At 39.6% G+C, this 17,861-nt stretch overlaps 1 protein-coding gene across 2 annotated transcripts in view; it reads left to right on the forward strand.

The window, feature by feature from the left end:
• Positions 1-17,861, forward strand: part of dab1a (DAB adaptor protein 1a) — a 492,903-nt gene that overhangs the window by 161,250 nt on the left and 313,792 nt on the right. The window contains exon 2 of one of the 2 annotated variants that reach the window (XM_017688942.2): positions 16,262-16,270. The exons of the other annotated variant lie outside the window; for it this stretch is intronic. The gene's annotated coding sequence lies outside the window, so the exon portion shown is untranslated. The remainder of the gene's footprint in view (positions 1-16,261; positions 16,271-17,861) is intronic. 2 annotated transcript variants of the gene reach the window in all.

Below are 17,861 nucleotides of genomic sequence, written 5' to 3' on the forward strand. Positions count from 1 at the left end.
AACTGTTGTATTGTACAGCTCTGTGGGAATTTTAGTGTTTCACTGAATAGCCTCCCTGTGTATTTTCTCCCAAGCTTTCCATGATGCAGCATAATGAACACCTGAATAGTGAATTCAGAGTTTGAATAGAATATGGAATGATTTACTGGGTAATCAGGTACTCGTGCACATCCCTGCTTAACAATTTGATGCTGTTTCAGGCATGTGGTGATTTAAGACATGACGTTTGCATGTTGTTAATTGGTGCAATATAAAATTATCACGTGTAAGCTACATAAGCCTAACAGCAAACCTTTGGCACCAAGCATGCCTTGGCTAATAGTCTATGTTTGAGGTAGTTTTTTTTTCTTTGAATTGCAAGCAAATGTTTGACAAAAAACAAAGAAGATTGTTGAATTTACAGATTTATTTCATTTTTTAATCATGCCATTCATGGAGATTCTTGGAGTATTTTCATAGTGTAGTACAAGTAATAACATTTTCTTAATGAAATGTAAATTATTAAAAATGTATACATAAAAATGTCCTCAAAAGAATACTGTTTACATATAGAATAAATCTGTATTTGTGTCTGTGTGTGATAAATGAGCTGATTTTAATGCTCTGGCAACACTAACATAATGTGGTCATGGAAGTAAAGCGTCTTTGACTTGAATTGGCCTTTCCCTCAGGCCATGCAGAGCTAATATGTGTTTTCCTGTGAAGAACATTTGGATTGGGAGAGCTATTAAATGAATGTGCACGTAAGACGCCGCAGTGCAGTGGGAAGATGCCTCTTTGAACCGGTTTTGTCCTTGAAAATTAGCAATAAGATCCTTATACACTCTCATTACATTCGCAGGCATGAATACGCCATTGATGCGAGCGTGATAGTGTGCTGCCCATAAATGAAGCTGCTGCTCATTTGCATTCCCTGCATGGAATTTACTTTTGTATTAACGCCACTGGGCTATTACTAACGTCAGCCGCTTAATTCAGATTCATTTACTCATCAGTTGTTTTATCATGTGAATTATTTTATGTAGTATCTCATTGTTATTAATAAATGAATTGTATCAATTACTTGGTTTGTATACCATGTAATAAGCTGTCAAAAATAAATAAATAAAATAAAATAAATAAATAAATAGTGCTGCTTGACTTTCCTTACCATGGTTTGTGTTGTCCTGCTTTAACTGGACCTTAGGGATCCAGGTTACCGTGTTGACTGAATATACAATGGTGTTACTTCATAAATATTCAGCTGTTGAAAGCAAGAGAGCAGACTCTACACTGAACACAGGGATGCGTGTGCGAGTGTGTTAACCCTTAGAAGTTTGTACAATAACTGTGCATTTGCTTTCAACTGCATAATTAATTACATGTAAACATGTTTATATAGTTAGTTACATAATTAAACATTTACATTTTATTTAATTTTTGCCTCAACATGTTCCTGTCTGTGGATCTTTTTTTCACTGTAAACATCAGGCATATGTGACAAAAGTGTGTTTATTTCCCAAAACAACATGTGCAACAAAAAATGTATCAAATTCAGAATATAACATCTATATGTATGAATGCAAGTTTGGTGTCAATTTAGAGTTTAGAATCTGCACTTTCTCTTGAATTTCTGTGCCTATTTTGATTGCCTGTAAGGGAGAAATGTGAAAAAATATATAGAGTATCTCACAAAAGTGAGTACATCCCTCACATTTCTGCAAATATTTTATTATATCTTTTCATGGGCAACACCTATAGAAATGAAACTTGGATATAACTTAAAGTAGTCAGTGTACAGCTTGTATAGCAGTGTAGATTTACTGTCCTCTGAAAATAACAACACACAGCCATTAATGTCTGACTGGATATTCAACATGGCACCTCATGGCTAAAAACTCTCTGAGGATGTGAGAAATAGAATTGATGCTCTCCACAAAGATGGCCTAGGCTATAAGAAGATTGCTAAACCCTGAAACTGAGCTACAGCATGGTGGCCAAGGTCATACAGCAGTTTTCCAGGACAAGTTCCACCCTGGCCTCGCCAGGGTCAACCAAAGAAGTTGTGTCCATGTGTTCAGGGTCATATCCAGAGGTTGGCTTAAAAAAATAGACGCATGAGTGCTGCCAGTATTGCTGTCGAGATTAAAGAAATGGGAGGTCATCCTGTCAGTGGTCAGATCATACGCCACACCAATGCATCAACTCGGTCTGCATGGCCGTCGTCCCAGAAGGAAGCCTCTTCTGAAGCTGACGCACAAGAAAGCCCACAGTTTGCTGAATGGATCCATGTCCTGTGGTGTGAGGAGACCAAGATAAACTTGTTTGGCTCAGATGGTGTCCAGCATGTGTGGTGGTGCCCAACTGTCTCTTGCATACAGTCAAGCAGGGTGGTGGTAGAATCATTGTCTGCAGCTGCATGAGTGCTGCCAGAACTGGGGAGCTGCGGTTCATTGAGGGGAACATGAATTCCACCGTGTACTGTGACATTCTGAAGCAGACCATGATCCCCTTACTTTGGAAACTGCACCGCATGCAGTTTTCCAATACAGTAACAACCCCAAACACACCTGCAAGATGAGAAATGCCTTGCTGAAGGTAAAGGTGATGGACTGACCAAGTATGTCTCCAGAGCCAGTTGGGTAATTGAGCACCTGTGGGGCATTCTGAAACAGAAGGAGGAGGAGCTCCTTGATGTCATCATGGAGGAGTGGAAGAGGATTCCAGTAGCAACCTGTGCAGCTCTGGTGAATTCCATACCCAAGGGGGTTAAGGCTAGATAATAATGGTGGTCACACGAAATATTGACACTCTGAGCACAGTTTGGACATGTTCACTGTGAGGTGTACTCACTTGTGTTGCCAGCTATTTAGACATTAATGGCTGTGTGTTCTTTTCAGAGGACAGTAAATCTGTACTGCTATACAAGCGGTACACTGACTACTTCAAGTTATATCCAAGTTTCTATAGTGTTGTCTCATGAAAAGATATAATAAAATAGCTGTGTATGTGAGCTGAGTGGTGTCGAATTAGATTGTGGTACTGTAACCGATTGTCACCCCAATAGTCAGGCTACCTGTTGAAGACTCAGCACAGGAATGCACACCAAGTAAATATGATGGATATATTCAAAGCATCATATATTTACTTGAGATTTAAGTTAAAAGCAATATTAGACTGCTTTGAGGCTCAGAATTAGACTAAAACGAAGCCCACAGTTTTCCTTTATTTTAGAGATGTGCCCCAAAAGAAGCAAACAGCTGGATAGGATAGTGATTCAGCTAACGAAATTAAACAGGGCAGAGCTGCTGCAGGTTTTGAAAATAAATGAATATATGTTTTATATGATACAAAAACATGAAGATACAAACTCCGCCTTAAAACAAGTACACGTGGGTCTTCAGAGTTATCATAAAGTTTAGATATGTACATTTATTATTTTTAGCAGTTGCAGTTAAACAATTCTAGAACCTGGGGATGCTGTTACACCCGTACATCCTGCATCCCTGAATGAGTTCAGGAGGGATGAAGTGAAGTGTAGGTCCACATACAGGGGTACATCAAATTAGTAAGGGTGAAATATACTGTATATATTGGCTTACCACAAAGCAGGTTGAATTTCTGTCCTGTAAACAATTTTTATTGAATCCTTCTCTCTCTTTGTCATTCTCTCCTGTCTAATTGCTCTGAGCTCTCAGAATTGAACGAGCATTGTGATGGGTTATTCACCATGATGCAACTGTTTGTTTCCAGGCCTCCGCTGCTGCTCTCCTGATGCACAATAGGGCCAGTGAGGGAGGTAACCCATCACAGTTAATGTTGGCCTTGGGACAGAAGGCCACTGAATGCTAACAAATCCATTTTCCCATTGTTTGTACACGCCGGCTGTCCTTTTTCTTACTGAAGGGCGCACAGACAGACCAGCAGAAAGTGCTATTGAAACTTACATTGGGTGGGTGGGTGTGTGTGTGAATGCGTGCATGTGCGCAAACAAGAATGTGTATGTTCCAGCTTTGGTGTGTTCCTATGCTCTTGGGCTCTCCAGACAATGTTTTATTCATGGCTTTAGCCGTGGAGCTTTTTGGTATGCCGTGTGTGTATGCGTGTATGGAGTGGGGGGGCTTTTCATGTGACCAGTCTGCAAATACACAGGTTAGTCTGCAGCTGTGTGCACATAATTCCCTGTGTTAGGAAGATTACACTACATGCATGTGCTCTCTGGGACTCATGCGCATTCTCCAGCCACTTCTGGCCTTCTCTGCTTCTTTGTAGCATGAAAAACAAAAGAAACCCAAACCCAGGAGGTATGGTGGAGCTACACAGTTGTTAGTAGTGCCAGTCATTGTGCTTGTCCTCACAAAAGAGGAGTGTTAACCAATTATCCTGAGACAAATGTGGGCTGCTTCTCATTTGTGAAGACACTGTCATGTGCTGTTGTTTAGAGACAAACTTGGAAATGGAACATAATGTTTTTGGACCTACAACCACACTCCTACCATTCTGTCTCTGAAAGACATACGGCTGATTAATATTTGTGTCTCATAGAAGCATTGCTTGGATTTTACTATGTTCTCAGGCAGAAGTTTTGCTGACGTTCCATTGGCTAATTTATAGGGAACACATACCATTATTGCCCATCTTACCCATGTACAGTTAAAGGTTGTCAGTTATGTACTGAAATGAAACCAGTTAAAACTCAGTTAAAATTCAGGACACACTGGGCTGAAAACTGAAGAAATAAATAAAAACAGATAAATAAACCTAGTTGAATTAATGTGGCCTGTGGTGTTTAGGGGCAGTTGTGGGCTGGAGGTTAGGGATCTGGCCCGGAAGGTTGCGGGTTCAATCCCCAGGGCCGACAGTCCATGACTGAGGTGTCCTTGAGCAAGACACACTTGCCCGGAGCAGTGGGCAGCCCTATCCACAACGCCCGGGGAGCAGTTGGGGGAACTGCTCCCTGGGCGTCGTGGATAGGGCTGCCCACTGCTCCGGGCAAGTGTGCTCACAGCCCCCTAGTGTGTATGTGGTGTTTCACTTCATGGATGGGTTAAATGCTGAGGTGGAATTTCCCTGGTTGTGGGATCAAAAAAGTATCACTTAACTTGATTACCTTGCTTACTTACTTTACTCAGCTTGTGATTACCTTGTGGAAACAGTGAAATAGTTGCATACAGCTGATATTTCCACTGTTTATTTGCTGGTGCTCACTCTTTGAATGCATTTGTGCTGACTGTTGCAGGAGGGTGTAGTAAGTGTAGATAGTTTAATCGCTATCTCTATTTTCAGTACCATTACACTTAATTCTTTGATGTCTTAATTTTAAAACTTAATTGTAGCCCTGTTTGTAATATATTTTTCCCCCTTTTGTCTGAAAACTGAAAGTGCCACTTGAGCCACCGTCATCAGATGAAAGTACAGTGCATCCCTAGTCATGTACACTTTGTTAGCCATCCTTAGTGGTCGGTATCTGACCACAACTGCTTTTGTCTGGATATTTTTGGGTAATGGACCACTCTCCAAGCAGTGATTACTGGCATGTCGTTAACAACACCACTGAGCCTGATACACTCACATACTCATACAAGTGCCACTCACACACACTACCGCAGTGTGTGTTGCATTGAGAACATCCCATCACTCAAAGAATATTTGGCCACCAGCAGTCCTGTGAACAGGGTATAGGGTAGGGTGGCTGACCACCAGCACATTAGATAGTCTGGATTTGTACATCTGCATAGTAGACTCATGAATGAATTGAGCCTCATAAAGTGGCTGGTGAGTTAAAGAAGTGTGTCTAGTGATATGGGTAGAGTCAGCATAGTTAAGGATATTGGGAGTTAAAGAATACCTGTCCATCTTACCAGCTGTAATGATTTGCTTCTCATACAGTTCCTCTCATGCCAAGCACAGAGTATTACAGTAAATCTTTCACATCATGTTGGGCTTCTCTCCAGCTTTCTACCACCTGTAATTGATGGTAGATTCTCTGAGTGACAGCACACAACTCGGCTTATGTGTTTAGATAACCTCAACTGGTATTCTTACCAAGAGCCATGCATATATTCCTTTGTTTTTTTTTAAAGGTAAAATGTTGACTCTCGTGCTGTTATTTTTTTATGATATTAAATTATTAATACATTAGATATATAAGATTGGGTTACTGTAAAAGCACTCTAGATTGCAGTTTGATTTAAAATAGCTGTGCTCTGCCCACAAATGGATTCTTTCATAGCAGTAGTTATTTAAAGTTTTGTTGAATCTCCTGAGAACAATGCTCATCTAAATCTTTCAAAATACACATATTTAGAGTACCTATGCCTATATTTAGAGTGTGTTATTAGTTTCAAATGATATTTATTTTGAAATGAAGTATACAGAGCGTGGATAAGTTAATTGACTGCTTGCAAAATAACGACTGACATTGCTCTCAGTTGTGAGGAACTTTGTCATGTGAAGGAAAAACTGAGAGAACTTGTCACAAATTTGCAGTGAGAACGGTGCTGGCAGTAAATCATCCAGTATTAGGCTAAGTAATAGTAGAAAGGTGTTGCTGAGGAATGTATAATGCCTGGTGCATGCTATCATGATCTGCAGGGTGGTGGTTATTATAAATAAATAATGAAGCTGAAAAAGTTTGATTAATCTTTGTAAGACCACACTCATAGTTCAGTGTCAACTATTAACCTGTGTTAAGTTACTGTGTTATTTACTAAAAATCATTTGAGACGTCATGAGATGTTAAGAAAAGCTAGTCAGTTAACCAATCCTTTAAATTTTCTTTTTTCAAAGCACTTAACTTAATCTGTGATTGAAAGCATTCTGTGTAAAGGTTGTTGTTACACTCATGCAGATGCCATTCTTAATATTGTTTCACTAAGGTTAGCTAAAAGACTCGCACTGTCCTCAGCGCTGACCAGCTCTTCAGCAACTTTAGCGTTAGCTCTTCTAAAGGGGTAGCTTCTGTTGCTAAAACTTTGTTTATATTAAACTTGAAAACTACCACTTTAATAAATGACGAAATGGTTTCCCAGGTTTGATCAATGTCAGCATGGTTTCCTGAATTCTTCTTTTTTTTCCTTTTTTTGTTAAGATGGGCCAACATGCATATTTTGTCTTTTCTCAAATTACATCTTCGGCTGTACTGAACTTCATGTAAAATGTGTACATTTTTGGATGAAACATGTTTCAGATGTTCCCATCTGTGTGCTTCTAATATTTCTTTTGTGGTGCTGAACTTCTTAGTCTTTTTAGAACCGGTTCTACAGATGCTACGAAGTAGCCCAAGCTGAAAATTTGCCAGATGTAGAATTAGTAAGTAGTGGAGGTGAGACTTGTCAGAATTTTGCAAAAAGGCCAGTCTGCTTCTATCTAAGGAAAAATAAAGCCCTTAACAAAGGCTTTTTAAACTGCTCACATCCCTCTAAAACCAAAGAATCTATCTACTTAAGAGCAGTGCCCCCGCATGATCTTATTTGAGCAGACAAGCTGGGTCTTGGCTATTGAAAGCTGGTTTCACTTTCTCCCCTGGGCATTCTTGAGCACATGCATAGCCATGCTGTGCATGGGAAACTGATTTGTGCGTGCACACAGGGTTAAAGGCTTGTGTTATTATGGGATAGCAGTTGGGCCTGTATCCACAGTTACATTTGTGTGCAGCGCTTAGAGCCTCGGTGCTATATTGATCGAGCTGGACTCCCAGATGACCCACTGTGTTTAGACTAGACTTAGAGGGTTAATGCGATAAAACTCAAACCCAGCTCCTGAGCTAGGGGTCCAGTAGGGGTTAGTACACACACGTGCACACACTTCCTTCCACATCCAGCCATGCACTGGTGTTTCATGCACTCTCTGTCCACTCTGTTTACTCTGCTGGTTGGACAGATGTTTCACGCTGACTGTTGAGAGGATGAGAGGATTGAAGAGCCATTCCTCAGGCTTCAGTCAGAAAGTAAGGCTGGAATACAAAAGCCAGAACAACACTAGCAAGCCTCTGTTGCTAAAATCCATTATAAAACAGTACCATACATTTGATTATCATGCGCTTCATTATAAAATCCCTACGATGTTCCTGGGGCATCCATGTTTCCATTTAAATGATTGTTCCAAACTTTCATTACACTCTTCTATAATTTAAGAATAACTTTACATTATAGTCTGAATAATAAACCATAGGATATCAAATAAGGCTGTGATGAAAGTGGTTAACATCCATTAAACCTATTAAGTGTGTACTTGCTTACTGTAGCCCTGCAAAGTTCTGTCCAAACCTGACTGTAGCCGAACAATCATCCATCTGAATCCAACTCTAACCCAACAAAATTCTGTCTCAGCTTGACTGTAGCTTGACAAATATTTGTCCAAACTAGCCTGACAAAATTTTACAAAATTCTGTCTAAACACGGGTTTAGTACAGCCATATAGTCTAAGTCTGACTTTAGTCAAACCAAATTGTTTGAAGCTGATAACAGTGGACCAAATTCTGTCTGAAGCTCATTACGGTAGACCAAATTCTATCTAAACCCAAATGTGGCATGGCAAAATTCTGCCTGTACCCAACAGTAGGGGACCAAATTCTGTTTAAACTCAATTGTAGCCTGATCAAATTCTGTCTCGTCCTGACTGTAGTGGAACTAATTCTGTGTAAACCAAACTGTAGCCTGAGCACATCCTGTCTCAACCCCATTACTATCAGCTATACAGCTATCTCTGTATCCAACTGTAGCCCAATCAAATTATATCTAAGCTGAAGCCTGAAAAATTCTGACTAACACTAACTGGAAACTGTATAAAAATCCACATCCTAATGTTGGCTCCGCGTCAGTTCCTGTTTAAAGTAAAAAGCCTAATTATCCGCCATCTCAAATTGGATTTAATTAAGGCAGGACTAATTGCAGGCCAAAGCCAACCAAATATTTTGAACCAACCAAATATTTGGAAAAACAGAGTTCCAGTATGATCAAACCCTGACATCAGTAGTTGTTTCCTGTTGGGTTTGGGAAAAATATTTCATGCTCCACTCTACTCAAAATTTTCATTTCCAGCTAGCATTCCTCCTTTCTGCCAGCCCTTTCTCCACACCATCAGCCAGTTGTGTTTGTGCAGACAGCCCCTTTAAGAGAAGCTGAGCTGGCCTCGGTTTGTCCCCATGGACCCCCTCGCTAATGCCCCGAGCCTGACAACCTAGCTTCTCCATCCCACCACGCTGATCTGTCAAGATTACAGTACCTCGGGGTAATTGTTACATTTTTATTGAGAGGAGAAATCGATCCCTTCTCATGATTTCACAAACAAGGCCACTGTGGAGACGGACAGGGTTTTAAACTTCAACAGCCAAGGCCCGCGTCTCACCCAGCTCAGCTTGGGCCTTCCAGATGATAGACATTGTGCATTGTGCTTTAGGAATGCTGAGAAATCCTTCATCCGGACATTTCTCGAAAATGTTAAAAGTAGAAACGTAAATGCTAAGTGGCTGAAATGGAGAGGTAATATTGAAGCGGAGCTAGGAAAATAAGATGAGGGGGTGACTCATTCAAGCATTAGGCTAGAAAAGATGAACCGGTGTGAATATCTGTCTGAAACCACAGTTGGTTCCAGTGTTTGAGTATTGTCTTTGTGCGCATGCCTCTGTTTATATGCAGGCATATGGCTTTCTGTCTGTATGTGTAGGTGGGGTTGTTCACCAGGTTTCTAGATGCAGCCATTTCAGCATCAAGCATTAATACCTGCTAAGCGGTTTCTCTGGATTTGTTGCAGTGCGGATGATGTTTAAATGAGTCTTTATGCTGTGTTAAATGTCACAAACCTACAGCTCCTAATAACCACTGATCTTTAGGATGAATAACACATATCTCTACCTAATGATTAAAAGACCGTAAGGCATAAATGTTCCTGCTTTAGACTTTAGATGGATTATAGAACTTGTAGCTCCTTTTGTTCTTCATTCTTCTTCGTTTTTTTTTTTTTGTTTGGTTTTTTAATTGAACCTCTAGCGGGCTGAAGAACCCCCAAAAAAGGGTTCTCGATTGAGCATTCTTCTGTTCTTTAAGTGTGCAAGCAGCGCATGAGTGTGAATATAGATGTGATGTAATGAGCATGCTGCTAAAGCTATCCCGCTGGATTACAGTGGCAGATGCCCTGTGTATTCTCAGCATATTCTCTAATCAGCTCCCGTTGTTTTCCCTCTGCATGCTTTTCAGGCTCAAACAATGCCATACCTGCGAATGAGACACGCTCCCACCATAGCCCTCTGGGTGATTGTTTATTTCTCTCTCTCTCTCTCTCTCTCTCTCTCTCTCTCTCTCTCTCTCTCTCTCTCACGCACTCTAAGGACATGGAGCTGGGATAATGACTGTTGGCTGATTCAGTCATTTAGAACTGATGGAACACAGTCTGCATGAGCCTTCCAGTGTGACCTCATTAATCCCAGCCAAAGCTGCAGACTCAAAGTCGGGCACTTCAGAGCACATGACATCACAGCTAATGACAGGACCGTACAGCCAAAAGACTGTCAAGTTTATCAATTTGGTCTTTATATGCTCTCGCATGTTGCTCAAAATGCTGTTATCCTTATTTGTCTTCTCTTAAGTAACCATCCAGTAAGAAAACAGCCTCCCTACTCAGCAAATCAGACTTTTTGTAACGATACAAGTAGATTCTAAACCATGAACTAAGAATATCATAACGTAAGAATATGCACTGATGTTGTTTAATGAATGTATGTTATAAACACACAAGTCAAGCAGTTCCTATTAAGATGGTCACTGTAATGTGATTACAAGAATTTTAATTGTAATGTATTACAGTACTTTATTACTGTACTAGTATTTACATAACTGTGACACATTGCTTTGTACCATGTTAGTTTTTCACTTAGTATTTCACTTTTTATAGAAATGCATGTACCCAGCTTAATGGAAACGTGAAGGGTAAGATGTCATGATGATATTTGGCTCATCTTAAAGAGGGAAAAATCTTTTTTTTTTTTTTTTAGGATTTATTTTTTATTTCATTTATTTATTTATTTTTTGAGCCAATAGGTTGTTTTTAGATGCAGACATGCAGAAGTTAATGGAAGAATCTTACAAAAATGGAAGTACAAGCTTGGCGCTCTGTGTAGCTCTACGATACATTGGTCTCTGGCTGTTGTGCAGGTTGTGAGTGAAGGTGGTGTTAGTGGTGGTATAGAGGTGACTTCTCTGTATGATTCCAAATCCACCTGAAATACACAACATGGAAGGAATACTAATGCAAGATCTGTCCATGTTTGTTACATACCTGTTGCAACATTTGACCTCTTTCACTTTCACATATTTACATACAGCACACATGCTGCTAGAAGGTCATCCGTTTAATTGCCCTAAACTTTCTTCAGTATTCATTACAGCATCACAGCACATTTATTCATAATATACTTAATACCAGGATTACCTCTCTATAGCAACTAATCTCTCAAATGAAATGTACATACAGACACGCATGTGGACACACCCTAGGGGAGTGAAAGGCATTGATCTGAAGGTGGCTGTGGGTTCTTTGGTCTAGAATGAGGGGAGGGCTGATTTTATCCAAACCAAAACACGGTGCTTTTTGTCTTCACTTCACACATCAACAAAAAAAATCAAGATTAAATCGTCCACAGCTTAGAAGACGTGCATCTTAACAGCTTCACAGTTCTCATTATATTAGAGTCCACAGCATTACAGTACAGTCAGGACATGGTCAGAGAACTGCTGTCACACACAAGACATGATGTCTATCAGCATGTGCATAGTGTAAAGCTGAGGGGTTTCAAATGAAGCTCTCAAAGACAGACTTATTGCTGTAGTCTAAACGTCAAATATATCTCATGATATTAAATTGTCTTGTCTCTCCTGTGACTCCTAAGTGGCTACCTTTAAACTGTAACAGTGTTTACAAATAAACTAAAATATTTTTGGTTTTTCATGATATGAAAATATTACCGTGGCTGACAATGTACAGCTCAGTGTAAATTGTTTGGTCTGTATTCCACCACTGTGTAAATAGATCCTCTAGAATAAAATAAATTATTGTTTTTCCCCTAAAGATTTGTAAAACAGTCAGATGTTTGTGATGTCAGAGTTACACTCCTAATGTGCCCACACAATCATAATGTCACCTCATATTGTACTGTGTCTTCTCTTCACTGGTGTTGGCTGTTACACACAGACTCTCTCTCTCTCTCTCTCTCTGCCTTGTCTCCAGCTCATTCATCTCCCTTTAAACTGATGGGCTCGTCCTCCGCTTATTTCATCTCAACTCTAAACAGAGGGTCTGATGGTTGTGGGGCACACAGCTCTGTGTGTGTGTGTGTGTGTGTGTGTGGATGGGTGGGTGGGTGTGTGGGTGGGTGGGTGGGTGTGTGTCTGGGGCTCCATTCTCACTGTGGCTGGTGTAGGGAATTAAATGTCACTCATAGAGATTGATGTGTAGTGTGATAGTAGCTACAGAAAGAGCCATGGAGACGTCTGCAGGCTACAGAGCAACATCTCTCATTGTATTGGAATTCAGGATGCACACTGATGCTCATCCATACACACCACACAGAAATGCAAACTGTAGATCCAGCCTTGGAATTCAGATATACATAAATATACGTATATAGGCCTACCGTACATATCTTTCTTATTGGGGGTGCTCAGGGTACTGTATTAATCTGTATTAGTGGCCTTTGAAATACTGATATTACAGAAGCCTGCAATATGCAAATGAGTGTGGAACAATTCCAATATTAAATTGTGTATTGTGAGCTTCTTGTCAAGTCTTTAATCAGGTCTGATCTAGAGTTCACCAGTATGTTTAATTTATTGCAAGGTATTTCTCAATATCTAGCTAAAGAATCTTTTTTTTTTTTTACGGTCAAATGGCCATTAAGTACAAGGTATTCATTTTCAGGAGAGATTTCTGATTATAAGATAATCCATTTGCATAAGGAAACCGTAAAATATATATATATTATTAAAAACCTCAAAATATATATTTTGTACTCCCAGCGACCATGCAAGACCTGGTAGACCACTAAAACTGTCACCACTAAACAGTACCTGAAGCTCCATTCTTGCTTCAGATCTGAAAAATCCACTTGTGTTTCTGTTTGTCCTTCCACTGTGAGAAGACAACACTAGACTATGGGTTTTAATAAATGTGTAGCTGACAAGAAGCTATTTGAGCAGTAGGCTGGTCACAACCTCACTGAATGTGTATTACTTAGATCATGAACAAAAATGCCACCATCTTCTGATTTTATATATATATATATATATATATATATATATATATATATATATATATATATATATATATATATGAACAAAAACTCACTGTTGAACCCTATCCTACATCATTTTGACCACATTAATTAGTTGACCACATCAATTTTGTATTAGGGTTTGTTAGACACATGGACTTTAGAGAAGCAGTTAACTTCTCTACATTTTTTATAATGTTTTTATAATGTATAAATTCAGATTCAGATTCCTTTATTGATCCCGGGGGAAATTGCAGTTGTTACAGTTGCAGCCATTTATGTAAAAATAAACACTTTACTAATAATTTAAGACAATATAGAGAATTTACAGTATGTACACCAGATTTAAGTACTTAAATATGAATAAAGTTATTGTATTCATAATTACTTTATATACAGTTATTACAAACTCTTACAAGCCCTTATGCCTGATCACATACAACAACAGAGTGAGATTCTGTATGTGTTTCCATTCCTGTGGAGTCCATTTCAGTCGAGCTAGCCCACACAGCTCTCACTGATCCAGACTCCTGTGCTTGTATATTGATCTGATTATGCAGCATATGAGAAGCTTACCAATGCAGCAGCCTGATATGATGGCAGTGGACCCATGCTTTCCCTCACAGGCAGTGTCAGCATTCATCAGGGGGTCTACCTTGAAGACCCCATTGGGGCTGTGTGACCTGGCATGTAGCTGTAATTAAAAGGTTGCTCTTTTGTTGCTCTTTTCATCCGTTCACAGCTCTGTGCTTAAGTTCTGGCCTCATGCCACTCTTTATAACATTTGGCCATGAGCTTTATACAGCAGCTGTTGAAGCCAGTGGAGTGTGGGTGTGAAGCCATGTGCATATGCCTTTGTAGAGGTCAGATGTCCCTAGGATGATGGAAAACATGAAAGTTTATGTATGTATTTATTTATTTAGTATAAATAAATATACTATTTATATTTATATACTAAAGTTAGTTGTGGCATTTTTCCAAATACTAGCAAGGTCTTATTCTTTTATATGATGTTACCAAACTGGGGGGAAGAAGATCAGCATGTGCTTCCTCCAGGACACACAGAACGTTGCTGCATCTTTTCAGGCTTCCACTAATGCAGCTTGAATTGGGCAGTTGAACATGTTTTTAGGTGAAATAGAGCAAGTAAGTTTTCATGATATGTCACTATGAATTTTTTTTCCTACGTTTGATGAGTTGGAACAGACAATTGCATGATTTGTATTCAACCTTTCACATACTGCACTGTCAAAAATACGGTTAACAGGACTAATTATGCCATCTTTGTAATCAAATATGCAGTGTGAAAATGTTTTGATTGCTGACAAAATCTATGCTCAGAAAAAATCAGTGACATCACTTATCATGATAAATATTGTCAATCCTGCTCCACCCTAGTGCTTACTGCTAATTTTGTAATGTCTACTAACAGACACTTGTGTTGGCTAGCATTGAGCTGATTGACTAGGGACAGGGAGGACAATTTAGACTCAACAGCCACCGATGGCTGTGGCATCACCATGGATCAAACTCATGAGAGAAAACCCAAAGAGAGAGCAAACACTTGGACCAACAAGCATTATAGTAGTTATATAGTATACTTGTCATAGTCTACTACTTTTGTTCTTGATTGCTGTGTCACTGCAGCTGTCTGTCTTTTTAAATTATCTTTAGATGTATATGACACAGACAAAATAACAGCACATTTTAAAGGACTTCAGCTTTGAAGTAGTTAAATTCCAGTTATAAAGGCACCTCCATGAAGCCAGCTAATTCACATTAGGATTAATTATATTCAGCCGTATGCTTTAGTTATTATCGAAGGCTTTCAATCAGCACTTTGATACGAGTTTTCAAAGAGATGAGAGGAGCTCAAATAGTGGCAGAACTGTAGGTGCGTAAGACCTGAAAAACTAGTAAATTTAATCTGCCAAGGACAGCGGTCTTGAAAATCATGACAGCATATGCCAAGCATGGACAAATTGCCTGGGCAAAGAGGAACAGTGGCTTAAATCTCATCAACAGGGAGTGATGAACACTTAACAAGATAACTGCTAAGCACCACAAACCATACGGCCTCAAAAACTCACTGCAGAATTTAATCAGCACCTCTATGACCCAGTTTGAACAATAACTGCACGCCGTGGAATATAAAGCAAGGCTGCTGTTTAGATACTTCTTGAATTCAGTGCACAACGATATATACATTGCTGTAAGGACCACAAAACTTAAACCTCTGAGCAATTGAAAAATATAGTGATTTCTTTTTTTCCTGTTTGGATTTTTATTTATTTATGTGGATCTGTTTACATGCATGTTGCTGACTTAGACATGGTGATGATACTGGTAAGACACCATGACTGTGGTGTTGGTAAGGCACCATCTCACTGAAGTAGATGTGTTTGCCATGCACAAAAGTAGAAATAACTGCCATTTTGCACAACCAGGTTAGTCGTTGTTCCCATATTGCAGGATGACATTGCTAAACGGAATTCAAGGGTGCTTGCCATGACACATTCGAAGAGATCTAAACATCATTGCAGCTTTAAAGAATTACTTGAGTTCAGAGTGCAGAATAGATTCCCACCTCCATCATTCCTCAAAGATCTGTGGGCTTTTGTCTTGAGGAATGATCTAATATTGACTATACAGAGTTCAGGACTTGCATGGCAGCATTCCAAGAAAAACTGAAGGCACTGAAGACTATAGTTAGTTCTACCTGCTGTTACGTGATATAAAATATATTGCCAGGTGTTTGTGTCCAGCCCTGTGAATGCCTTTTTGTGGGCCCAAAGAGGTCTTGAAGCTTTCATGAATAGAAGGCTGTCATCGCTGCATATCTAAGGCATGTCAGTCACCTATATAGGCTTTCCAAACCCAACATTACAATCAGTACAGATTGCCTATTCCATGTGCTGAATGCCAGCTGTGTATGCTTGATTTGATTTTAATCTCTCTTTCTCTCTCTTTGGTTTTTCTCTCACTCCATGCTGACATTACCATGCATGTCGGAATCAGTTAAATAAGGTTAGTATTCTTCTACACTTCTTCTTTTTGTTTCTGTTTGCTTTGGATTCATGGTCTTGCTCTGCTGCTGCTCCTCTTCTCCTTTAGCAACCTGGCAGTGCGAATTCTTTTTAGCACTGATATGGGTTAGTTGTGTTTTCAAGGAGTCTCCTTTGTTAGATCTTTTTTGTTGATGTTCTCTGTGGGTATTTAGTCTGATTCTGCTTTGCTTTTGCTCGAAAATCAGAGACGTCTTAAATTTGAAAAACACATGAGACTCATTGACTAGTCAGGGTCACGCTTTGAAGCATGCACCACTGACAGCTGCCTTCAGGGCTGCGCTGGGCACAGGTGTATAGAAAGTGACGACGCAGCTTATGTTTGTGCTTCACAGCAGTGGTTAAAAACTACAGGTATAGACTCTTCACATACTGGACTTTTATATCCACAACATGCAGGAGCGTTGACTGATTTTAGTAGTACAAAATGATGATGGCAGAAGCAGTAGTAAGCATGCAAGAGGGAAGGTCATGATGAAGGATTTGGTGCCAAAAACAAAGGCAGATTTTGTCCGTTAGCCTGGAAATACCTTGAGATGAAACCATATCTAACGAATTGTGTAAGATGCTGAAACACAACAAAAACACTTCTGCTATGCATGACCACCCTCAAAATGAAGAATAACAAATGGCCACTCCTAGAAATGTTAACAAAATTTGCTAATGCTAATAAAATTTTGATAACTAGTAGTTATAAAAGTAGTTGTCGCCTCACTGTGAGGAGGGCCTAGGTTCGATTCCCCTGCCGGGTGACCGGGGTCCTCTCTGTGTGGAGTTTGCCTGTTCTCCCTGTGTCTGCGTGGGTTTCCTCCGGGTTCTCCGGTTTCCTCTCACAGTCCAAAGACATGCAGTCAGGCCAATTGGACATGTTACATTGCCCCAAGGTGTGAGTGTGTGAGTGTGTGAGTGACTGTCTGTGTCTGTTTGTCTGCTCTGCGATGGACTGGCAACCTATCCAGGGTGTATCCTGCCTTCCGTCTGATGACCGCTGGGATAGGCTCCAGCATCCCCCCCACGACCCTGATGGAGAAGCAGCTTAGAGAATGAATGGATGGATGGATAGTTAAAATATAGTCAACCAGCAAGAATAAATAACCATACCTTTATCCCACATGCGGTTCCAAATCCCATGATACTTTATATGGTTCCACTTTAGAATAAGACTATCCTTATAAAGTGTATATGAATGCTTTAAAATGAGATTATTAACGGTTATTAATTAGACCATAAATACATTTAAAAGCATTAATAAGCACTTATACAAATAAAAATGGCTACAGTGGCGTTATTTGCCTAATAGTGAACCTGTATTAATTTATATACACACTTAAAAATTATGGTTCTTAAAGGGTACATGATTCCATATAGAACCATAAATATTCAAATTACTCTTTGCATGATAAAAGGGTTCTTTGCATCATGAAAGTGTTCTTCAGATTGATGGAGAATGTGCTGTAGATGGTTCTATATAAAACCTTTTTGAAAAATATTTCTTTATAGCACCAAACAGGGTTCTTCTATTGTTAATATCAGGCTTCCCTCAGTATAAGAAC

This window comes from Pygocentrus nattereri, chromosome 4 (genome assembly GCF_015220715.1).
Source record: "Pygocentrus nattereri isolate fPygNat1 chromosome 4, fPygNat1.pri, whole genome shotgun sequence".
NCBI lineage: Eukaryota > Metazoa > Chordata > Actinopteri > Characiformes > Serrasalmidae > Pygocentrus > Pygocentrus nattereri.